Source organism: Andrena cerasifolii, chromosome 13 (assembly GCF_050908995.1).
Source record: "Andrena cerasifolii isolate SP2316 chromosome 13, iyAndCera1_principal, whole genome shotgun sequence".
NCBI lineage: Eukaryota > Metazoa > Arthropoda > Insecta > Hymenoptera > Andrenidae > Andrena > Andrena cerasifolii.
In genome coordinates, this window is record NC_135130.1 from 9317913 (window position 1) to 9343966 (window position 26054).

At 50.4% G+C, this 26054-nt stretch overlaps 1 protein-coding gene across 5 annotated transcripts in view; it reads right to left on the reverse strand.

Moving 5' to 3' along the window:
- Positions 1–26054, reverse strand: part of Msi (RNA-binding protein musashi) — a 118664-nt gene that overhangs the window by 80323 nt on the left and 12287 nt on the right. For 2 of the 5 annotated variants that reach the window (XR_013086998.1, XM_076825482.1), the window contains exon 2: positions 13037–13105. The exons of 1 other annotated variant lie outside the window; for it this stretch is intronic. The gene's annotated coding sequence lies outside the window, so the exon portion shown is untranslated. Of the gene's footprint in view, positions 1–3767; positions 3889–5049; positions 5264–13036; positions 13106–26054 lie in introns of those variants that run through there. 2 more of the 5 variants (XM_076825485.1, XM_076825484.1) reach the window with 2 other exon arrangements.

Sequence of the window (26054 nt, forward strand, 5' to 3'; positions counted from 1 at the left end):
GCCCGCGTGCCGGAATCCCGTCGGCGAATTCTCGTCCAAGATATAAAAGTGAATTCGAGGCGGGGAAAGGGAGCGTGAAAAGGCTTCTGTTGTAAAATAGCATGAGCCCGAGGGGGAAAGAGAGAGAGAGAGCGAGAGAGAGACAGGATCGTGGAAAGTTAATTCATCGCGACGCAGAGTAACTTAGTTGCGAATTATTTTGATAACGAGTCCTGGACAAGCACTGATGCGACTAGCAACTACTAGCGTGGCCAGAGATCGCCTACAGCGAGGAATTCTCCGGAGCAGAAATGGCTGAAATGAAATATTACAAAAGGATCGTTAACAAAGGCGAATTGCTCGGAGATCCTGGCGCGTGGTACTCGATACCTAAGGCGCGATCAATGTCTCGCGCCCCTAGCATTTCTCCGTTCCGTCGCGGTTCCAATCAGTCGACACAGCCTCGCGGTTGTTTGCAAGCCGAAAACTGAGAGGCACGAGTCGAAGAAGGAGGGAGGAGAGAAGAGGAGGCAAGGGAAAGACAAAGGGGAAGTAAATAAGCGCGTGTACGGCGGAGCAGCCGATGACCTACTATTGACGCTTTTGTAGACTTGTTTCAGCTACGTTCCTGCACAATGAAAAATGTAGCAACTCGAAACGGGCCTAGCAAGGGAAAGCGGAGGGAAAGGAAAGGAGAGAGAGAGGGCAGCTCGGGGGATAGAGGAAGACAGAAGGAGAGACAGTACGTTCTTTCTTCCACGACGAAAAAACTGTGTCGTCCATTGTCGACCGGTACCCATCGCGGAACAATCGCGATAATGAGAAAGCTACGCAGCCGAAGAGTTTTCCCTCTCTTCCTCTTTCTCTCTTCACCCGCAGCTGGTAACAGTCAGCCGGCTCCTTCCACGGTTTTTCGTCCCGGCCTCCACCCTCGTCTCCGCCCTCCATCTAGCCACCTCCTATGGAACCAGCTTCCCTCCTTTTGTCTTCGAGGACTGCGATTTCGATTCCCATCGCCGCTGCGGCCAGCCGAGCTTCTAGCGACGGCTTCGACCGCGCCTTGTTCGGATACTCCGGCGATATCTCTCCGGTGAATTTGGCCGGGCCAGTTAGCCGCTGGGGACAAGCTAGAGCGACAAGACTGATCGCTGCTAGTCAAAACACAAAGTCCTCTCGTTCCTCTCCGCGAAATCGCTCAACGTCGAGTTGTTCCTGACCTAGGAGAGACGGCACTCCCCCCTGCGCCAGCGCCTATTAGTAATTTTCGTCCACGGGACGATCAAAGCGGAGCACAATGAACGCGGCAAGATTTATTCGGGCGCATCGCCGTTTATGTACCTATTTCCGGCGTCATCCCCAACAACCAGACACCTCGCAATGATTCAATCAACCGCGAACGGAATCACCGAGCCAATCCGACGGTTTTATTGTCCCGAGGCGAAGGTGGCGCGCAACGCGATACTTAATGGTCGCGTTGTTCTTGGCGAGATTCCCTTGCCAGCTTTCGCGTTGATTAATCACACCGGGCGCTGCCATAAACGCTGACAGATTCGCCGCGCGTGCGAGCACAGTTTGTTAGATCGCGAGGCGCTGGCCCTCGCGGTCGCAGCAGCCACGGAATTTCAGCGACGCGTGTAGTTCCCCCGTTATTTCGAGATTTTGTTCGAAAGGGGACACCTCGATCGGTGACTTTTTGTTCCCGATTCGACGAAAGGGGATCAGCCGAGATATAAAATTAAGCGGGCAGCGATTAACCCCAGCCTTTCCGATCTCCGTGATCTTCCCAAAATGAGGATACCTCGCCACGCTATGTTTAGTGTTATAGGAACGAGCATAGCGGGCTCAAACGACCCGCGTCATCTGGCTAAACTTGGACCTTGCAATTAGACTTTCGTCCCAGTCTGCGTTCAACGGCGCTCGACATATCCCCGATGTCTTCCTTCGCTCTCTTTACATAATCCTTATCGCGAGTCGCTGCGCGGTGGTAATTTTAGAATCGCGCCACAATTCATTTCACATTCTCTCATCCGCCGAACGTTCGATACCTGTTGCAAGGCTTCCTGCCCGACGCCTGTCAAAATCTATGCGAGCGCACGAGGAACGCGTCGCGTTGGCTCCGACTCCCGTGGTCGAAAAATATGCGGGACATTCTGAATTAAGATTCTAGGCGTGCCTGCGCGTAACAGTTGCCTCTTTAGCTCCCCGATCTGCTCCACGGGCAATCGATAGCTGAAGGGAAGAACAGCCGAAAATCCTCTTTGTTAGACCACGATTAGATGCGGACGACAGAAGAGGGCAATAGAGACTCGTCCGCGGCCATAGTCGCCGAATGGTACGGATTTAGCCAACATCTGGTCCAGTCTGTTCTCTAGTTCGGTGAACGAACCACCGATCGGATTCGAAATAACTACCACCTCTCGAGGCTACTCCCGGTTTTGTAGAGGGGCTAGCCGTGTACGAGGCAGAAGGTGGTCGATCGAAACGGAGACCCTTGAATGAGGCTCTTCGATTGGGACGCGATAGGAGTAATTGCCAGGTCGCGAGGAACACGATTTTCCGTGAAAAAAAAAGGTGGTTCCTCTCCCGAAGGATCCCAACGTCAGCAGCATTTCTCCAATAACGTGAAATTAACCGTAGCCTTGGCGTCGCGCTTCGGGGCTCAAACAAAACAGCGTTTAATTACAGCTAGCGAGAAGGACGACAATTAGCCGAGGTTTCGAGTAATCGCGACACACGATCGAGGGATCAAAGGAAGAAACAAGTTCGCCCACGTTGCAGAAGTTGTTACGGCGTACGGGGGATGAGCGTGACGTAAGATTAATTCCTCGACGCGACGCGTGAAAGCGAAACGCTGCCTCAGCGACACGTAACAACGAGCGATTCGCGGTGAAGTGTTCCGTGGAGGACACGCAAAGGGAAGTCCACGGGAAAAGCTCAAGTAGCCCGGTGCAAATGGACGGATAATTAAAACCGCTGCTTTGAGCGGGCAGCAGCAAAATACTAGAAGCTTCTCATTCTGCCGCTTCTGTAGAATTTCACGAAAAATCTCCGAGCAGATCCTTCCGGCTTTCCGAGAGATTTCAAGCTGCAAACGTTTCACTCGAATTCCATCGGAAGCCATGAAAACCTCGGACGCCTCGCGGTCGGCCAAGAAAGTGGCCAAGGCGAACAGTGGCGAGACACTTTGCTGTGCGGTGGCAAAGGAACTTTGGCAAAGTCGTGGGGGCAGACTGCAAGATTCCGCGGAAAACATCTCCTCCCGCAACCTCCCGCATGCTGCGCATAGCGTGAATTATTAAACGATCGAAATGAAATTCTAAGAACGGACGGCAACGACGAAATTCCTTCTAAAGCTTATCCGATCGCTCAGTTTTTCGTTTTTATAGCCGCTGCTCGTGTCCGATTAATCCGCCCCCTCCAAGGTTAATCACGGACTGCACAACTGAAATTATTATACAACAGTGGAAGTACCCCATTTTGGAAATGAATGCAGCAGCAACGTGACTCAATGTTTACGTAATAGGGCAAAGGTGGAACGCAAAGAGGTGGACGCGAAGCCGTACGCGTGTGCAATGCAATTCCACAGCGGCAAATTGCTTTAACAGTTCCAGCCAGGACGCGGCTTAAGCCCCGGGGCGTTCTAATTCGATCATAACGCGACTTTATCTTCGAGGAGTGGTCGTTAATTTCTGCAAAAATTCCGCTATGCCAGGGGTAAAGATCCTCCCTTCAAACGCGAAGGCAACAGACACCCGATCACCGATTCAACCAACCTTCTTTCGACTTACATGCAAGCAGGACGTTAAGATAGCGTGACCTCGATGATTCCCGTCGTTGCAAGTTCAAGGTTCCTGTTGCGAAGCACACTCATCGTGAACCTGGGATAGGTCACCGGAAACCCACGCGCCCCTGGGAAATCACACGCATTTTTCCGCATTGTTACTGCATTCCTGCCGGAACGCGTGGGCCTTTAAGGAGCCGACATCGATCACGCTCGTCAAATCAACTTCTAGTCGCGATCAAGTTTTAGCAATGGAACGCCGATAACCCAATTTACTCCTGACACAAGCGCGCCCGGCGCATCGACGAAAGTCGTGGGATCGATAATTTGCAAGTTAGCGCCAACGTTCTTCTCCCACGGTCTTTCAACGCTCGCGGGGATAAAAGGCAATAAGAACGGAGGGTGGAGGGCGACTGGACAGACGATCGGCGAAATTGAAGACCAGCGGAACGGTAGCAGCGAGAACCTCTGTTCTAGAGTGGACGCGCGAGATCGTACTAGTTTACAAGCAGCGACAATCGAGCAACCGAAACGGCATACAAGTTACAAACTATGCAACCGGGAGCTATCGATCGACCCGTGTTAGAAGCAAACGGGTAACTTGGTCCAACTGTCTGCGATTCGACGTGTGTCACGTGACGTGGATCAGGCACGTCCCAGTTGAGAAGCCCGTGATCCTCGTGCAGCGCAGGAAAAACGACTCTCCTCCAATCAGACGCATCAAAGTAGAACCGTTCCTTATCGGTTTTCCCTGCAAGAAGCTCCCGCGACCGAGCCGCGTCTGTTGATCGATTCGCCACTTCCACTCTCCGGGGACTAATTTATACGGATCCGGTCCCGAGATGCACGCGTGCCGATCGATGCGCGGTTCCTGATCGCAGGATCGCGCACCGCCGGCGTCGTCGCGACTTCGCCAGAACATTTCGCGTGTTCCGCCTCCGTCGCCGCCTCTGCCACCGCCTTCGCCTGCTACCGGAATTATTGATTCTGGCACTCAAACCGTACCCGATGGTCTCCAATTTCCTCTTCCGGGGTGAAGGACGAAACCGTGCAAGGATCCACTGGCTAGCCCTGGGCAGACATACCGTCGTCTACGCGATACTTTTTCGTTTTATTCCCGTTTCCGTATCTTTCCGCTCTATCATGCTCGACCTCTTTAAACTCCTTCGAAGTCTGAGTTACGGAAATTTCGAGAGAGCCAGTTAACGAATTAGCGAGGAAGACAGAGTGCCGAGGATCCCCTACGAAGTTGCGTCGCCCTTCGCGCCAGGTGTAGCTCGAATAATCACCTCATATCGCCGCGTTCAACAAGTCACTGCGACGAGAGATTAGTCTTCCTCGGCGAACACTCACAGTTGCAACGGCAGAGAGACGCAGGGGACCGAGAAAGAAGGGAATCCGAAATGCCCAGCAGACACGATCGTCGGAGATTCAGCGCGGCATAAAAAGATCGTGGAAGGTGGTGAGAGACACGCGAGGGTGGGCGCGAATCAGCACACGCGACGACGTACGCTTTGCGACTGAGTTTGATATCCTCCGCGAGGGTAGCCCGCGGAGGAGAGAGCTCTACCCCCACTTGCTTGGTCAGGACCGGCAGCGTAGGTCCGTCAGAGGGTTGAGGGGACAAGGGAGGATGTTCTTCTCGGTGTCTATAAAACGACGCGATGGTTGCGCGCAGGCGTGCACCGATCGTGTGCACGCTTCGGCCGCAAAGTGGCAACCGGTGGCACCGGCTACCTGCCGCCTACCGCCTACCGCCTACCGCTTGCTGCTGCCTGCCGTCTGTCGCCTGCCACCTACTACCTACCACCTACCTCCGTACCTATTTACGCAGACGATGCACCCTGTCACGTTTATCGGGCCAACCGACCAACTGACCAGCGCGAACCACTTGCACACGCGAGGGTGCATCCTCGAGGACGACGCACCCCGACCGCCACCGCCGCTCTCTCGCCATTCATCTCGCGACGCTTTACCGAGCATGAACTGACCCCTTGCATATTAAATTCATTTCTCTGCCTATCCATTGTCCGAGCACGATCCTCCGGGCTCTACATATTCATAGGAATCATCACGTTACATCAGTCGCCGTGATCAAAGCGATCGAAGCTGTGGACAACGGGAGGAGCAAAACCGCGACGCCGGCCAACGAATTAATTGTCCCAGCCAGCTAGCGGAACGGTGCGTGATAAACAAGAAACGCGATGTAGAACAGCACTCTAAGCTTTCGAGAGAGGAGAGGAGGGGACGGGAAAATTTAAGGCAGCCGTTAGCCCCGAAAATTTAAGGCGACCGCATTGGCGTCTCGCTAACCATCCCCCTTGTCGTTCTGTGTTTATGGAAAGGATGCACCGTCACGTTAATCGAACCATACCGCAAACCGATACAACACCACCGGCACCGCTACTACTCTCTTCGTTTCACGAGTAACGCACTCGGCGCGCTTGTCGTTCCAGCTCGGCGTTTTCCGCGCGAAATTCTGCCGAGGACGGAGCGCAACTTTCTCGGGCTTGAAAGGAGCAAAGGCGCGAGGTTTTCCAGAAGGACAGGCTAATCAGACACGCTGGCGTTAATCTCGCGAGGGAACAAGCTCGTGACCGCGCGCAATTTAACTTATTTAATATAGAACGCAACTGTGAGATATTGGATACCAGCTCGCGTTGCTCGAACGTGGGCGGAACATTCCGTCGGTATTGATTCGCTATAATTCCGGAACGTCTTGGGAGAAACAAGCAGGCATACAAGGAAAACCTACAATGCGTTCTTGTGCCAAGCGATCGTCGACGGTTGAGGAGCGCGGGCGCTTGCGCGATCTGAAACAACGCCACTTTCTTTCGCGTATCTTGCAATTCGAAGGAGACAGAGCTACCGTCTGGTCCATCGAGATGCAATGCGCGCGGAGAAAGCAGCAGGACACCTTTGGGTAAGTTTCTGGATCGACCTAATCACGCGTGTCGAAAAACGTGCTTCCTGCTGCCGGCGATCGCGGAATGGCTTTGAACGGTGCTATTTATCAAGACGCGCGGTATCGGATTAATAAATCATGGTGTACCGGCGAGATACGGGTATTAGTTAATCGATAACGCGGCGCAGGGCCGCGACGCGCGGCATAGGGTAAGCAGGCCAGTAGATGGACGAATCGTTGGTTACTCGTTCATATTGAAAGAGCTAGAGTTTTAATCTATATTATTGTTTTTTATTTTAAAGAAAAAACGTTTGTTGTTTTATAAAACATTGATATATTTATTGAATTTTTTTTTGTACGCGAAAAAGTATTTATATGTACGGTTTTACGCCAGTATGCGCTAGTCGCTCGATTCTTATTAGCCATTGCTCAGCGTATTCGTGCCTTCAAGTTAATAAAACACGTGTTTGGACGTATTGTAGAGAGGTAGGGGAGGCCGGGGCTAAAAGTTCCGATTTCGATAAAACATAAAAAATGACTGGAAAATAATGTAGTTATTCTCTTCACTATTGACTAATTTCTTGTTAAATTTATTATATCTTCTGATTTTACGCTTGTGTTTAATATATTGTAATAGGTTTCCCATAGAAAGTAATTTATTTGTGGCTGATCGAAGCGGAACTTCTTACCCCTATATGGGGCAAGTTGTTATCGCATTGGGGTAAGTTGTTACTATGATATAAGAGTTGCCTTTTAATGAAATATTTCATTTTCTAATGAAATAAAGCAGAATTTTATTAATAATGGTTATTTATGAAGGTTCGGACCAACAAAAATGTAATATCTTTAAAAGAAAACCAAAAGCGACAGTTTTTATTTATCTTTACGCATAACTGCGATCGAAGTTGTGTCCCTTTCCGCCTTTCATTCATATGTTCGCATCTTAAAGCACAGCGGAAACAATTTATACATTTGCGGTAGGTCTGTGACGATAGCACCCCCAAATTCGAATTTTTGGAAAAACTCAACGGCATTCGTTTGTCCATCGTTTGCCCACGTTTGCCCATAAACAATTTTCGTTTGCCCACCCTTCAAAAAAAAATTATGGCAAAAAAAAATTTTCATCAGCACCCCCATGAAAACATTTTAATGATTTGTCGGTGGGAAATGATTGTCCTTCGTTTGCCCACGTTTGCCCATAAAAAATTTTTTTTTGCCCACCCTCCAAAAAAAAGTTATGAACAAAATAAAAAATTTGTCTTCATCACCCATCATGAATGCATTTCAATTTTTTAATAGAAGGATACGAATGTACCCGACCTGGCCACGTTTGCCCACTCTCAGATTTCATTTGCCCACCCTCCAGAATTTAAATAAAAAATAAAAACCGCGAAAAAATGGGTATAGATGAAGCGATCGCGTTAAAGTTCGATTATTCTCGAAAATATTATCAAAATCGTTCTTTCAACGGTGCAGTTCGTTAGTTTAGATGTAGAAGAGATTTGCCCATCCATTAATTTCGTATGCCCACCCTCCAGAATCGAATTATTAATGAAGATAGCCAAGAAGTGCGGTACCCGTTAAAGCGATCGCGTTAAAGTTCGATTTTTCTGGAAAATATTATCAAAATCGTTGTTTCAACGATGCATATCGTTTGTCCAGATGTAGAAGAGATTTGCCCATCCATTAATTTCGTATGCCCACCCTCCAGAATCGAATTATTAATAAAGATAGCCAAGAAGTGCGGTACCCGTTGAACCGAATACCTTTCCGTTCGTTTTTTTCCGAATGAATTATCAAAATCAATTGTACTTACCGTAAAGGTTGAAGGTGTTTGGTGACATGTTATCCAAAAAATGTTGCACACACTTCTTTCTCACTTTATTCGAACGACACTTCAATTTGTATCGCTCATCGAACACTTCACACTTTTCACACATCTGCAGCATGTGCAGAATAACACCAGAGTGGTTTTCTAGTCATTTTTCACTAATTACCGCAATGATATCGCACAACGGAAAATAATATAATCTCACAGTTACTTCACAAACCGTAAATGAATGCACGGTCTTGCAAGAGTTGCGTCCGAACTCTGTAGACCGACTGACTTTCGTGCGTCGTTGGAAGGAATTCGAGGGTATCGCAGACATCTGTTTACGTTTCGGCACGTTCGATGACGACACGCAGTGTTGATACCCTAAAGGGTAGCAGCGCCGAGTGCCACTGCCGAAACGTAAACAGATGTCTGCGATAGTCTCGAATTCTTTCCAACGACGCACTTCTTGGCTATCTTTATTAATAATTCGATTCTGGAGGGTGGGCATACGAAATTAATGCATGGGCAAATCTCTTTTACATCTAAACTAATGAACTGCATCGTTGAAAGAACGATTTCGATAATATTTTCCAGAAAAATCGAACTTTAACGCGATCGCTTCAACGGGTACCGCACTTCTTGGCTATCTTTATTAATAATTCGATTCTGGAGGGTGGGCATACGAAATTAATGCATGGGCAAATCTCTTCTACATCTAAACTAACGGACTGCATCGTTGAAAGACCGATTTTGATAATATTTTCTAGAAAAATCGAACTTTAACGCGATCGCTTCACCTGCACCCTTCTTTTCGAGGTTTTTATTTTTTATTTAAATTCTGGAGGGTGGGCAAATGAAATCTGAGAGTGGGCAAACGTGGCCAGGTCGGGTATAATCGTATCCTTCTTTTAAAAAATTGAAATGCATTCATCGTGGGTGATGAAGACAAATTTTTTATTTTGTTCATAACTTTTTTTGGAGGGTGGGCAAAAAAAAATTTTTTATGGGCAAACGTGGGCAAACGAAGGACAATCATTTCCCACCGACAAATCATTAAAATGTTTTCATGGGGGTGCTGATGCAAATTTTTTTTTGCCATAATTTTTTTTTGAAGGGTGGGCAAACGAAATTTTTTTATGAGCAAACATGGGCATACGATGAACAAACGAATGCAGTTGAGTTTTTTTAAAAAATCGAATTTGCGGGTGCTATCTTCACAGACCTATTTGCGGCGGGGCAAGTTTTTACGGTAACAACGTGCCCCAAGTCACGGTAACAACTAGCCCCTACCGACACATGTAGCAATTTCAAAGACTATTCTGCTTATACATGTATTCAAACGATAAACACTATTACACAATGTTCTTAAATGTCATTTGATCCATAAGAACGATTCAATCTATAATATCGACGTTAAATAATTGAAATAGACCAAAAAGTAATGATAGAAAATTTTTTACTTATCTGGTACGCGACTAATAGGTCCTTGCTTACAACCACATAATTCGCTGTCGCGGACGCTATTAAAGTGGGCGACAGAGTGGCGTGATCAACTCACACGGAAAAAATAATTTAAAGTACAACGCTCTTTTTATTTTGAAGATAGAGCCGTCGGAACAACTTACCCCCGGAACTTTTAGCCCCGGTCTCCCCTATGTAATAGATGATTGCATTGAAATATTACCAATTTATAAAATGAGTGTCTATTGGTTCTAAACTGTCCATCTACTGGTGACACGGGCTACGAGTAGAATTTTCATCATTTTATGCTGAAATACATTAATTTTTTACTTACAGTAATGTTTTTCTTTAAACTTACACATTTCTACGTGCAAAGCTTTTGATTTTTTCCAATACAACAGATATTTCTAACAAACACCTTGATGTAAACACCGGAATCCACTAAACCGTCCATCTACTGGCCTGCTTACCCTACACGCGCTTCCATCGACCGGCAGAAAATTCTTCAATCCGCGGCCACCCGGTCGAAAGTCATTTGTCACGGCCCCAATCGAATTCAGCGTCCCGGAATTCGGCCAATTTTTACAGTCACGCCTCGTAATCTAATTTCGCTGCACGTAGGCGATTTATACGAGCTTCGAAGCGAGCTCCCAGAGAGTTCGTATTTTCCAGCAACGGCAGGTAAACGAATCCACGTTGTCATAGGTCATCGAATTCCCCTTTGCATAGCTTCCAGGTTTACGTACGAGTGTGTGTCTCTGCCAGCTTCCCTTTAAACAAATTCACGACGACCAGGATCGTAAGTATTCCCCGTTTCCAATATCTCCTGCATCCTCGTTAAGCTATGGGCTATGAGTGGTTTCGGTTGCCATAATTCTCTTCTGGGCGTGCAATTTCCACGAGTCGCCGATTAGAGGGACGAGCAATGCAGCGAACCGGGAGGAAGAAAATCGTTACGGGAGCGACCACCTAGACTCGGACCCGTTTCGTCTCATTGTCAGCACGTGGACGCTAATAATAGCGCTAACTGCTGTTGGCAGAGAGTCCGTGGTCCGCGATTTCGCGCGGCTAAGTGGTGAACGAGCTTTTAATAAAGGGAGGACCAGCCACCGCTTTGGTGACGCAAAGCAACGGAGGAACGAGGATTTCGCGTGCCTTAACGCGACCTTGCGAAGACGAAAAGGTTCAGAGATGGTTCCTACCCTGAAATTCTTCGGTCTAGATACGGAGCCACGAAGCGAGGATCTGCTGAGCCGAAAAACTAAGCAAAAAGCCCGATCGACTGAGAATCGATCGACGAAGGGTCCGCTTCGTTCGTCGTCGTCAGCTCGGCGCGGCGGCGGCGCTCGCTCGTTTCGGATAGAGGAATCGTTATCCGGGCTGCGCAAAATGTCGGCAGAAACGAGCAAGAAGCACGATGAGCTGGCGGTCTCTGCGCAAAAACGGCCGGCAGAAGCGACAAAAAGAGGAAAAACCCGGGGCAGCTCGCTAATGGCCAGACAACGACCGCGCTCCGAGACGCAACCGAGTCAAGGAGGCTTCAGCAACCGCAGAATCCTGGCTGCGGGCATCGATAACCTTCTCGGTTTCGTCCCCTCTTAAACGGTGCGCTGAGAAATACCGTGAAAGGGCAGCCGCTCGTAAATGAAATGGTCGGAAAAGCGTACAGACGGAGCTGGCTTTCCAAATCAACCGAGTCGTCGATCGGTGAGGTGATGCGCGTTAATGCGGGAAAGCTCGCTAATTGGTCGCCATCTAAACCTCGCTCCGGTGCTTTTAACCAATACCGCGAGTCATCCACGAGAGACGTTGCGTAGAACCGGCTCGATTAAGCAATCTGCTTTTCATTCGACCGATATTTTTCTGTCGATCTCTCGCCGGCGAGTCGGTGTCCCAGAGTTTGCCAGCGCTGGATTTACGATGGCCCGGGCCAGACGCGATTAAGTTTTTATCGGCGGTGCATTTTCGTTGTGGCGAGGAGTCGAGAACACCCCGCTTATCGCGCTTCCACCCAATAACGCCACGTTGAATCGCGACAAAACCTTTCTCCCCTGTCCGTATTCGATGAGTCGCATCTCTGTGTTTTCGTGCGCCACTAAAAGGCTTATCTGGCCGCTCGCTCGATCGCTAAACGCACTTACACATCGAAAAACCGCGGAATGGATCCATCGCTATTGTTGCTAGTATAGGCGGAGAACTGCGTACCAGCGGTGCCCTTTGAAGGCAGCTGTGCCCGCGGGCGCTGCGTAGGCGGCCCGCCGGAGGGCCCCCATCGATCCGCGGGCGCATGATCGCGAAAAACGTAGAGCCAGTCACGCTCAGGCGTTCCGAATCTCAGGAACCAGATTAAGACTAATAAACTATATATTATCCACCCTACACTAGCTATCGACGTTATTACACAGTCCCTATACTCTGTCGGAAAACCGATCGAGTCGAGTTCACAGCTATAATTCCGAATCACTGTGTACAATAAGAGGAAGGTGCTATTCTTCGAAGGAACGTTGCGAGCCTGTTTCGCGGTGTAGCTTGCAGATGTGTAGGTCGGCTGCACCGCGTCGCAACAGGTGAACTCAATTCGCGACCCTTTACGACCTGGCTGCTGCTACAGGTATACACAGAGAAAGCAGTACAAGCTGCGAAGCACCGAAAACTACGACGGAAGATCGCATGAAAAGCACATGGCCGTTTTTTCTCCTCAGGTTCACGCAGCACGTGTCTACAGCATCCGCGCTTCCAACTCCGTTCCGTTCCGTTCTTTCCGAGGCATATTTCTTTTTTTGTCTCTCGCTGGCTCTCGCCGAGCGCTCTCTAACCGCCACTGGAAAATTACTCCGCTACCTCGGTGCATTTACAATCGCGCCCTTTGTCTCGCTTCGCCTTTCATTTAATTTTTAACCGCCCCCAACGTTAAACTTTGGAAAAAAATAGGATTTTCTGCGGGCTCCGCGAGTTTCCTGGAAGCCGAAAGCTGCCTAAACGTTCCGCGTCCCCCGAATCGTATCTGTGCAAATTTCACGACTGGATTGCGCTCTGCCCGCGTTACTCTCTTCCTGTACAGATTATTGTGCAAATGCTTGCAAGGACTCACCACCACCGTTGCTGATTACATCGGCGACTGCGCGGCAATTGAAGGGAACCCACTGGATCGCTTCCGGCTGATCTAGAACAGGCAGATATGAAATTTTAAATTAGTCCGCGGAATACAAGAGAAAGGGTGCGCGCTTTTGAATTTTCTGGACTCGAGGGTCGTCCGTTTCCCCGGGCACGTCCCGATCACCTCAAAACTTTCACGCGGGAACGGTCGTCTCCCCGAGGAGATAATCGAAAAAGTCCAGGGTGCCGAGGAGCCGAAGGGCGCCGCTCTCGTCTGGAATGGGATGGGTAGGTCTCGGTAGTTGGGTGGAACGAGGGTGGCTGGAATACCGCATAGATCACGCGTATTCTTACGTTCGCACGCGTGCCGGCAATTCCGTGATTCGGCGGTTACAGGATGGTCGAGAAGCATTGTTGCCCGCTAATTTACGAACCAATTAATTAGCGTCGCGAAAGCTCAGATATTCCAGGCTCCCCGAATCGCGTTCCTCGAATCACCCTCTACCCCCTGCTATTCCTCTAGTCTAACGGTCTAGCAGCTCGGTCGTTCGTTTTCCTGTACTCCGCGGCAAGAGAATTCGCCGGATTTTGCAGCGGTATTGCGCGAGCTTGAAACGCGGTCTTTGACTGACATCGAGGTTCCCACCTGGCGGAGGCGTCGCGTCTTCGGTAGGCAGTGAATTTGCTCGTTGCGAGATGCGTTGGAATACGGCCACGAAGCGGAGGCTGTGGCTTCTTGGTGGAAAAAAGCAGTGCGTGCGTGTCGGTGGAGGCTGGTGAGGTGTTATGGATGACAGTGTCAGCGACAGAGGGTCGACACGGTGCGGCGCGGTGTCAGTGTCCGGGGGTGCAGACTGCACGAGACAACGAATAATTCATCCCTTTCTGCCGTCCCTCGGCAGAGATGCGCCGCACATGTCGTCGCTCCACGGCAAATATCACCACCGTGTTGCATCCCACTCCTCTCCCGGCGCAACATAATCTTTCAACCGCGTGGTCACTCGTTCACGCAGCGTGAACACGTTTCCGGTGGAGCTGGCCCAGAGGGGCGCGTCACCTGCCCGGCCCAGGTTGTTCCAGGTGCTCCGACGCCAGGGCTACATTCTGAATAAACGATTCCGATCGGAACGTTCGAATCGGTTCTGGCAACATTCCTGACGTTCACACGGCGCGACACGCCGCCTCCAAAGGGTGCAACGCGCACGGACACAGAGATCTCCCCCTTCGAATATAATACGACCGCGCTGATCGCATACCAGTAGACAGATTAATTTCTGACAGACGCGCGAGGGCTCGTCCTCGCGCAAAAGTGCGAGCAAATAGGCGGAAGATAGCGATAACGTCCGCGCCGATAACGACGGTCAGCTATGATTATTAATCATGTGCAGGTTGCGCGTGCGAGTGTCAGCGGTGCATGGGGTGGAGGGCTGACTAATCGTTTCGCCATTGCGGATTAATACACCCGTGGTGGACGAGGCTCGTTTTGCTCGGACGTTTCTACGGTTTACAGTTTACACGATCCGCTGGACTTGCGTATTGTTTTGCGCGTCGCGCAGCAGGAAGGAAATTTCGACTCGATATAGTTTTCCCGCCTGTCCTTCCAGATACCCACCTCCTCTGAAACAGCCTCCCGAGAATTTAACGCGTTCAGCCCGGGGTAAATACCGCGACCAGTAATTCGTTTTAAAGATTCCAATCGGGGACAAAGTGGCCGCCGTTAGGTGGGCTCGATAACCGCGATAGCTCATTTCGGTCCGTGCGTCGTTGCAAGTTGTGGTTTAGGTCTGGGTTGTTTCCGGTAATGCGAAAACAGCGGGGCCAAATCCCTCCTCCGTGCAGGATATTTTGCGGGGGAGTAGGAAAGCCTCCAGTAAACCAGCGGAATCCTAGCGCCGGCTGCTGCCTTTATCCTGGCGCGGTCTCGCACTAATGCAGCAATAAACATGCATCTATTTGAACCGCTAGGCCTCGCCAGCCAGGAAGAAGGTGACGCGGGGAAAAAGACGAGACGAGACGAGTACACAGGAGTTTCCAAGTTTAAGAGAGAAAACTTGGCTTTTACTGCCGTCGATTTATGGGTCGTTAAGCTTTCAGGGAAAAGAAGAATCGACCGAGCATGTCGGGATTTTGTTACGGTTATTTTCAAAGAGTAATCACAGACGGACGAAACTGTAAGAAGAAACCAGAGCAAGACTGCTCGACTCGATCCGACGATCACTGCGACGCAGGCATTTCTACCGTACAGCTTGCTTCGCGATTTATAAAAGGCGGACCTGCAGAGTTTAAATAAACAACTGTCAACGACGCAGCGGTGGCACCAGAGCGACAAAGACGAGGAGTGAGAGGCTCCTTACGATCGCAAGCGAGGATCAGCTTTCTATTTTCCCTGCGATTTTTTTCTCTCTGCTCTGCTGACGACGCACGTCGCCGCGCGGCGAGTGGAAGAATAGAGAAGCGGGTCAGAGGAGTTGAAGCGATAAGGTAAACATGCCTGGAGCGTTGGATCAACGGCCTTGCTAGCAACACGTGCGAAGGACTCGCGCTTGACTTATCCTACCGAGTGTAGTACCACCTCTCGTTCTATTTCCACTGATCCCATTGAGGATTCAGCAAACAGCCGTCCAATCTAGTTCCCCGGCGAAATCGGTGCAGCCATTTAATTAGCGAATTTACGAGCTCGCTGGCAGCAAGTATCCACCGGCAACGGCTTTATTGCGGCGACAGTTGCGTCGAAAGGGAGCCGCTGACATCGCGTAGTCGCGGTTTTATAAAAAAAAAAAATCATCGCAATTGCTTTCGATGGGCGCCGCGAGCCGATAGCGATTCGCCGGTGGTTCGAACGGATCGATGCACCGTGCAGATAAGCATTTCCCGAATTTAAGAGAGAAAAATGGGAATCGCATTTCTGTGTCTCGGTACAGTTTACCCTGGCGGCTGGTTTTTCAATGATAAAACATGCGGTAAATTGGCCAGCGAATAAAAAGCGCAAACGTTACGTTTCGTGCTGCTGGCCGAATGCCACGGTGATTATGGCGCCTACACATTTACGCTCGAGCGAAATATTCTTCGGAGAGACTAGCGAAGCTTGCCCAGAGAAATCGATTCGATCCACGAAACCGCGGCGTTCTTTGGCGAACGTAACGCAACCTCTGCTGTACGGTACACACAATATGTACGTATCTGCCTACGTATACTTGCTGGCGTATTTGGGTCAGCGAATAATAGAGAGCTGGCTCGTTCATTAGGGGGTCGGTCTATTTCAATATTAATAACGAAAACAAGTTTGCTTGACAGTATTTTTGTTCCGTCTCGTAGCACGCGTACGTGGTGCACAATACGGGGAAGGAAGTTAATTACTCCTCGCTCCCGTTTCGATTTTTTGAATAGCCGACGGCCCAACAAAAGGAGGAGGAAGAGCGCGCGCCGCAGCTGGGAAAAGTAGGCTGCGCCGCGCTCAGGAGAGTCTATTTCGAAATTCTTTTCTGTGGCCAGTGGTGGCGGGAATTTTTTGAATTTTCACCACGGGGCCTTGGAACGGGATGCCGCGCTAAGCCTTGCCCCGCGGTATTATCGCGCTAGCTGTAGTCGTTCTAAAACAACAAAGTGCTCGATTGAAACGACGGGAATGAAACATTTTTCGATCGAACGGGTAATGTGTTCTCCGATACCGACGGCAATCACGGGGCTTTTTCGAGTCGAGTTTCAAACTACCATCCCGACGGGGAAAGGGTTTTTCAGCGTTTTCGGAACAAAGCAAGTCAAGCGACGAACGGTTGATTACGACGAGCGATTAAATTTTTCATTATCGAGGGAATTCTGCAACGTCAGAGATAAGTAATAACCAGCGCCGCTGCTCCGTACCGCGTTCGATCCGGCGAGGGCTTTTTTGTTTTTCAGCGGACATTGATCTCGCAATATCGAGAGAGAGAGAGAAAAAAATCAAACGTTGCGTATAGTTTCGGGGAAACGAGCGTGGCCAGTCAAACGCAACGGGAAAGAATCCTGCCTCGAATCGATTAAAATTTCCTCCGCTGTTTTCCAGTAGACTCGAGATTCTAGCGGCGCGGGGGTTTTAATATTCTCCCTTTCTGTCCTTCTCGCGTGTTTTTTTTTTTTTTTCAATTACTTTCGGAACATTTTACCGTTCGGGAACTGCGAGACTGCAGCGTAAAGGCGGAGGAGCCGGGGAAAAAAAGTTTTTTACAACAGCGCCGCAAAAATTGTAACCCCCGGAGTCGTTTCCGCGGGCACGAAACAGATGCGGGTGCATCTTGTTGGTGGAGCGATGGACAGGCCTCGAAACTCCTATTTATTCGCCGTCTGGATTCTTTCCTCCGCTCGGAGGATCTCGCGGCCAGAGTGGCCTACCATTTTAATCCTAGCGCGGGACCGTTCCTCTCCGCTTTCCTCGCGAATTATATACCTACGAACCGCACGGTGATTTTAAAAGATTGTCTTCTCCAGACGTCTTTAATCTCGCGATGCGAGTCCCTTTCCGCCATCGATCTTCCCTACTTCCTCTCCACGGAAGGGGGAGAGATTCCTCCTTCTGGCTCCAAATTAAATGTTCCAGCGTCTACGTTGCGACAGGCCAGACGACCCGAAAGCCTTAGGAGCTCGACGCTAGCTTTTCAACATCGAAACAATGCTTTCTCCCCTGGAAGAAAAGCCGATGTTGGTCTACGTACATAATTAGCGAGAAGGCGGTAGAGAGCGAGGCGACCGTCAATGGAAAACGGGGAGTTAATATTCCCCGGGGATGATCCGAGTCGTGGAAAATGGAATGAACGTCAGGGAAGGGGTGCCCCTGTTCAATTATCACGGGGGCTAGCCACGATAGAGTTGGATTATCACGCTCGATTTCGTCGTTTCTGTATCAAGCGACAAGTCGGCCGGCGAGTCGGCTGGCTGCGCCCGACAACCGTGTAATTCGCCCGCCTCGGGAAAATCATCGTCGTGGAAAAAATGTCGCGTCTCCTGCCGCGCGGAAAAACGAAGAAACGCTGGGGCTAAAGCCCCGCTGAAATAACTCCGCGACCACTTTCGCCCGTGGCTCCTCGATTTCACGAGGGATCGATTCGCGCGGCGGCAACGGCACAGGGCAATGACGAATTATCAAAGAAACGCTTTAAACACCGTTTCCCCGCGTGTAATCCCATTAACTTCTGAATTAGCAAAGGAATTTCATCGTGGTTGCATCGCAACTCGGTGGACCCCGACACGGAGAAAAATTGATATTGGCCGGGGTTTGAAATTAATCCAGCGGAAAGGAGCGCGGCGCCGTGCCGGTTCGCGAGTGGTATAAGTCGTGAAGTACGGTCCATTTCGTAGGAACGAGCACCTGCGGCTCTCTCGCGAAATCCTAGCAGAACTTCTCCGCCGTATCCAGCGTGCGGTCGAATTCATTGAACCCTTGCGGGGGAGAACAGTTATTAAAAGTCCTTTTCCTCGAGCCACCTGACCGCCAGACCAGTGGCTGATCAAAGGAAGCTCGCGACAATGCAAAGGGTTCGACAAAAGGGAAACTGAACAACACCGGCGCAGAGAGTGGCGATTCCAGGATAACGCTCGCTCGAGGAGCCTCCCCCGATGGTCGAGCTGGCCGAGGCATTATTTCTGTTCGGGATAACCCGTTGACCCGTATCCCTATTCGCCAAGTCAACGGCAGCCCGACCCGGCGCGCCGCGCTCCTTCCGCTGATATCTTGGCAGCGATTTCTTCCTGGAGCTGCGCTCGATAATCTCGAAAAAAAAAGAGCGCGCGAGTGGTCGAGACGGTGGGCAGCATGGCTGATTAACTCGATACTCAAACGTGTATCGGGTTGGCTCTACGTGAAAATCGCTGGCGATCCACGAAAATGGTGCCACTTTACGTGTCACTAAACCCTAAGAGAGAACATTTATCGGCAGACTGGTCGGCTCCGAGTCGGGAGAATTCAAGAATGAAAGATTACGCGATAGGCTCTAGAACCCTTTACCTACACGTCCATGTAACTTGACCTCCATTCCACGGGAAATGGACGATATTTATCAATTCTCTAGCAGAATATCGGCAGAGAGCCGCGATACCGCGGCGGAAAGGCGAGGCGATCGATGAAAGTCGCCTTATCGATTTCGGCGTAAAGCCGTGCCCCACCTTCGATTCCGAATTATTCAGGCCTTCTCTTAACGCGGCTCGTTACGACGCCGTCGCGACCGATGTAATGGAATTAAAAAAGAATGCCACCGTTTATTCGACGCCGGTGAGGGGAAAAATATATACGAAGGTCCTTTCAAGCGCGTATCGATTTCCCTCTCGCAACGGTTTAATTAGGAATTGCGCGCGGGTCGCCAGCGACGCGAGCCTGTTAAGCTCGCCCGAGCCGTTTGATGCGCGTTTTTTCGATTGGCCTTTAAGCGGCGGGAAAATAATTTTAACGAGCGGCAGCTCGCGACATTAGAACCGCGGTAGGAAGTGTTTAAGTGGAAAGTCCGGAAATTGTTAAATAGGTACGTCGCCGTCGATAAACGAACGCGCGCTACGTGTTGTTCGAAGCGACTAAAAATGATAATTTCCGAGGGCCGAGCGTGCGCCGGCCGTGTCGTCCTCTAGTCTCTGCAGCGCTCGTATTATTGTTTCAAAGTAATCGATACATGAACTGGAGCTGATGCATCAATACCATTATCGCATGGAACGATCGCCAACGCGTCATGTGCAAAATCAAAGCCAATCTGTCGGGCATAATGTCGGCCAGCGAAATATCTGTGCGGCTTTGCATTCTGATTCGGCCGTCCGGACAAAAATCAGCGGTGCGCTTCGGTCGCTACCTCCTCACTCGATTATGCGAGTCTGCGATTGATTAATCGGATTAGTATGAATTAATTGCCGATCGTGTTCGTTAGCGATGCAGCGCCGAGGCCGGGCGTGGAGTCATTGTCAACACCGACAGCAGTGGCTACGCGATCGTTACATCGTTAATGACTGGCGAGGATAGAGCAACGCGAGGTTCTGAAATCGTTTGAGAAATTCGCAGCAGCGCGCAGCGACTCGAACCTGTTACTACTTAGCGAGCTATCGGGGTGCACCTTGCACAACTGCAGCGCCGCGGCCGGCTACACACACTCCGCCTCCCCCATAGATGTTACACATGCGCGTATCTACTTGCAGTTATCTCTGCCAGTGAATGTCATCCGACGGGAAGGTAATCCATAATCAGGCAATGCCTATATCCACTTGGCTACCTAATACCTAATAGATCCCTCTCCAAGTAGATAGCCTGCGAATCACTAGCTAGAATGAGTACGCAGAGACGTGTGCACTGTGCATGTCTCTGGCGGTGTTCCGCCGCTGAAAACTGGCTGAATCGGATTCGACTGGCCGACGATCCAGCCGAACAGATCCACCGGAAAACAAACAGGATTGTAATATCGTATTGTAGATTCCGGGACGCTAATAGCGAGAGACGGGATTTCGAGCCGTCTGCGGCGCGGCGTTAATTCAAGTCACGGGACTTGGGTCGAGTTGGGGCCGCGGGAAAAATGAGCTTCGTTTCCGAGGTTTCCGCTTAAAAACTCGATTCTCATTACTCGAAAACCGAGCCGCGGGAGCAGTATCCGTGCCTAATCTTCGACGAAGGTGCGCAAGCCAAGGAACTACCCTCCCCGAAGCTCACGAAGTGCAAACAAGCTCCGTTGCACCGTAAGTATTCCTCGCAGACAATGAGTAGGCGGCGCGGCACGGCGCAACGGAAGAGGTTAGAAGGAGGGGACTGCCGTAGCTATCTCGTACTGAGAAGCTCCGTAAAATCAGTCGTAAAAATCGTCTACGGCGCAGGGGGCGGCAGAAATTTACGCACCGATGCAACACGCTTTTTTTACGAGACCCGAGAGTTTATAGGTAACATAAAGGTGTTCTCCGGGCATCGCGGGCTCGCCACGGGCGTTACACGATGCACAATCTTCGTTGAAGGAACGATCGGTGTTGGCGGTGTGGATCCAAGCGTTTTCATTAATCCGAAGCTGCGGTAGAGTCGTCTACTCGCCGGTTCGAGATCACCTTGCCTGGCCCAGGACCAGAGTAACGAGCCTATTCAGCCTGAGCGTATCAGTCTGAAGGAGCGCCGAAACTTCTCCTCCATCCTCGCGAAATATGTCCCTACGAGCCGTAAAAAAGTCTCCTCGGACGGCGTAATAAAATCTTGCTCTGTCGGCCGACGTATAATGAGCATTCCTCTTTCCACGGGGAAGAAAGCAGGGGTGGCCAGATGACGCGAGGGTTAGATTTAACTCGGCGTGGCGCGGCACGAGGCGACGCGACGCGACGCGACTAGGAGATAAAGAGGACGGTTTTATCTTCGCGCGTGATTAAGCCACGCCGCAGTATATCATCGATTATATTCTCGTTAGGCTAAGTGGCGGGACCCGGGGCTCGCCCCTCCCGCCCTTACCTCCGCCGTTCTCGCTTTTCCTTGAGCTTGCTCGCGCGGAAAGATAACCCGGGGGCCGTTTTCTTTGCGTCGAAACACCCCGCGGAATTATATTCCGATTTACGGGCCGCCGTTTCAGCATCATTGATAAATAATCGAGGCTGACGGCCGACGCGGCGCGGCGAACCGTGGATTAATTCGTGAATTAACGCGCCAGCACGCTTGCAAACTACTAGCCCGGATACCAAAAGTCTTCAAGGGGGTTCCGGCGCGGAAGCTCGGAGTGTTTTTGGCCGGGAGATGGGAACCAGAGTAATTAGGGGAGATTCTGCGCGATCGAGAATTTCAATGTCGCGTTTCACCGTAACGGAATAACGTCGATAAAAGTAACGACGTCGGCAGGTGGATTACAATGCCGCCAATTGCAGGATTTACATACGTACGTACCTATCTAACGAGTATGTCGTTACAGGCGTAATTGCACGCTGCATAATTGAGAATATAATTACGATCGGGCCCGTGTAATTTGTTGGGAAACCGCGCGCGAAACGATCGATGCAAAGAAATCGCGAAACGCGTTCGCCCGGGGCACCGCATAACGGCTGCGGAGTTTGATAAACTTATCGGCATCCTTCTCCGTAAAAGCGTCCTTAAATCGCGACTCGGTTGCAAAAATCTGAGAACGCTGCCACCGTAATTATGTTAGTACGAGTACTTAAGCTCGTGACCTATATCGACTGCATCGCGAGTGTTCCGCAGGGATCCCGGAATGTCATAAATTGCAGAATTGCGCACCGTCTCGTGGCAGGGAACGAGAAAATTCGCGCACCCGAACGAGGTACGTTCTAGGTAAGTGGAGAGGCAGAGAAAAAAGGAAGAAGAATTCTCGGCTGTTTATTACCGCGTCGGAATAATTCGATTTGCCTGAGAGATTTGAGAACTTCAACCCTTTGACGGCACTCGCGTCGCTGTGGAAAAAAAGCTGTATCAAGGCAAGAGGAGGAGGTTAACGCTAGACTGGTGATAGGAATGGATAGGCCAATGAATATGGGGGGAACAAAAAGTCTGCAGTCAGCTTGAGGAACGGCTGACAAAGTCGGCAAACAGGGGGTGACTGCCAAAGGAATTGTGGACGAGCCAGATACGTAGGACAAGTGTCTGGCGTCCATTGTGCAGAATTGTTTGATTGAATGGTAGTTTGCACATACTGCCTTCTACCCCGCTACTCCCTTTGTCCTATACCCCTGCCGCGCACCTTCGCCCCTTTCCCCCTTTCCCTAGCCCACTGGGCCCTAGGCAAAGGTTTGCCTAGCGCATCGCCTAGTGCCTAGTGCTTGCACTCAGCGGGTCGAGAGCTTTCCAAAGTGCTCGATGATTAGGAACGCTCGATCGTTACGTTCGTGTCGTTGAAAGCGGAAGCCAACAATGCGAGCCGTTGTCGATAATAACGAAGCCGTAAAATTCGTTCGGGCTTTGTTGCCGAGCGCGGAAGGCGCTGACGAGCCTGGTGGCCGTAAAAAAATCGGCTCTCCCAGAGCTTCCAGCAGCTACCCGAGGCGTAACGATTCATACGATCTCCCTTCCGTTCTCCAATCAGGCTTCTCGTTATCCACGGTCCCTCTGGTCCAGGTAAGGAACGGAAGAATGTCGAAAGCTGTTTTATACCGTCGCAACAAGTGAGTAGAATTGAAGAGTACAGCGCGTGTTCCGCTGGATCGCTAAGCGGCAGATTTCATTATCCACGGGTTCGCGCATCCTGTCCTCCGTGACGATTCTATTCTCCGAGGCCGAAGAAGGAGACGCCGCAAGGAGAGAGAGAGAACAAGAGGGTGTGGAAGAACCCTTCGGGATTCTCGAGCACTTTAGACCCCCTAAAATGCGCTTGGCACTCGAAGGAACTACGGCTCAGCATTTCTGCCACTATCGCGTTATTTTCACGGCAGCTCAAGGGTCCTCCAGCGTTAAGGATGGAAGGACGTGTGCGCGTCAGCTCACCGTCAAACACGCCACCGTGTCGTGATTTTCGCCGTTACCTCCGCTCCCCATACATATCGTATAATCTCGCGCGCACATTTCGAAATTAAGCGCTTTTTCGCTGAAAATCCCCGCTGTTAAACCTTCGACCCTCGCCTCTAGCCCTGCGAGTCGTCGATGCTGAATCGTTGAATCGTTCGAGATCATTGAGGAATGCCAAGAGCCAGAGATGGTTCGAACTGAGAAACGCTATAGCGCTCCTCTGCAAGGGCGCAGTCGGAAATGGAATAATTCAAGTTTAAACACGCCCGGCTACTATTCGCCCATCCGTCTTGCCGAGCGAAGAAGATGAAGTTTCCACGGAGGCAAGTTTCTCGGCTGGATTAGTCATGAGCTGGATTAAACTGCACAGCCTATTGTATCTTGGATTTACTAAACTTCAGCTGGGATTGCAGAAGCCTCAGAAGCCGGGGACCGGGGAGGGAATGGAAATCCTCCTCGACATTGTGATCAAGCGTCGTAAGCGAAAATTCTTCCAATATCCTCCCGTTTAACCGACAGCTTTCATTCGAACTTTAAGATTCGTTCAACTTTGTTTGAGTAGGTGCCGCCAGGTCAACCGCCCCCCAATTAAGTAGATTAATCGACTTTAACCACGCTAATTGAAGGCTGCAGCCGTCAAAGGTTCGGCCAGCCCTTGTCGAGATAAATGACAACGAAGGGCGAGCAGTTTGGTGACAAAAGCAGGGCGGGAGTTCTTGGAAGCGTGCAGGGCCGGGAGAGGGTCGAAGCGACTGGTATAAATTCCCTTTCTGCCAGTTTTTCTGTCATCGAGCGACCCGGCGACACGAAAGGGGCGGCGATAAACTTCACGAGCAGCTCGCACGCAGAAATCGCTCGTCGTATATCTCGGATAGGCGCATTATGCCGAAATATTAACGCCCGTGGATCCAAGCACCGGCCATTCTCTGCAGAACACTGCGGAACACCGCCGAACAGCCAACTTCCAGCAAGTTCCAGCAACTTTTTCTTTAAATAACCCCGCTGCCAATGAATTTTTCGCCCGGCATTGTCTATTCCTCCTACAAATTCCTAACCGCAATCGAATTTATGGATTCGCCCGGCACGGTGTAAATGCTAGACGCTGGTTCAGCCATCGCCTATCGCGGGAAGAGACGATGTTCCGTGACAACTCTACATACAGTCGCGTAAGTACAGTTCTGTGTGGCTGCGGAGTCTTAGCCCATTCAAGTGGTCTCTCTATTGTGAAGGTAGCTGTCGCGAATCTCGTAAACTTCATCGCCAGTTCCACCCATTACCGTTGCCACTGGCGGCTATCGTAAAGAGAGGCCAACAGGCATTGCATAAACAAATGCCAGCACCCCGAGGCATGCGCTAGTGTTACGTACTAGTAGCAGTTAAACAACTTCACCGCGATCAATATTGTTTTTCAATTTACCACGGATCGGCCTCTTTCGTCCTCTTTCCCGACCAGCCAGCCAGCCACCGACCGAGATTAAAAATTATCAGGCTGCCGAGAGCATGTTGCGCTTGTCACGCTTCCCACCGTTAACCTGAACACCCTTTGAAGATTGAAATTATTGTACATATACGGCATCGCGAAGAAATTGCTCGCACGAGGAACACCTTGCAAATATCCTAGACGCAGCGAACCTTATCTCAGCCTCCACTTCCCGAGGGAAAATCTCATTCACTGCAAACGGACAATGCCCCGGTTCGCCCATTAACTGTCCAACGTTTACGCCACCCCGTTCGCGCAAAATTGATAGATCATCTGCACGATATGGCGCAGACAGCAGAGTCCGCCGAGGGCATTAGCGAGGACATTTTTATTCCGTCACCAAGCTTCCTGCTCCTCTCGTGTACAGACAAGCGAATCCTGCGAGAAAAATGATCCGTGCATCTCCCGGCTGGATATACGGGGTGATCCGCCTGACTACAAACACTTTGGACAAGCTCTATCCTCTCGACTAGCCTCCTCCTTGCGCCCCATGAAAATTACATTTCTTCCAGTACTATATCTACGCTCTCTCCATTTAATCGATACTATTGCGCTGGATATTTACAAAATGCAGCAAGTGGTTTCCACGCCCCTGGTTACATGGAGCACCGTGTAATTTCCAAGCAGCAGATCTCTTAAACTCGGCGAAACTTGATTCATGGAAGGAATGGGAGCGCGTATGCTTGTGCGTGCACGAAAACGCGCGCCAGTTTTAATAATATCATTTTTCCACGCTTTCCACTCCCTTCCGCCCTCGTTCTCCCTCTTTTTATTTATTTTCCCATTGGCCCCGGAATTTTTATGAAAGTAACTTGCCAGCCCTTCTACCCAGCGGCTCGATAAATTATTACGTTAATTATAAAACATCCACCCTTCGGTCTACGTTCGCCCGTTCCACCGTTAACGATAGCTTTTTAAAAGGCGTTTCGAATACCACGGTAACGAATTTTGATCGGAGCCGCGCCATTTAACGTGAATTGATGAAGAAAATGTATCGGAAATTCCGTGTCGTTCGCGGTATGTTTAATAAAACAGAAGCCTCGCGCCACAAGATGACTTTAGGAGAAGAGTACGTGCTTTCGACAGCCTCTTTGGCAGACTCGCCTGGGAAGTGCG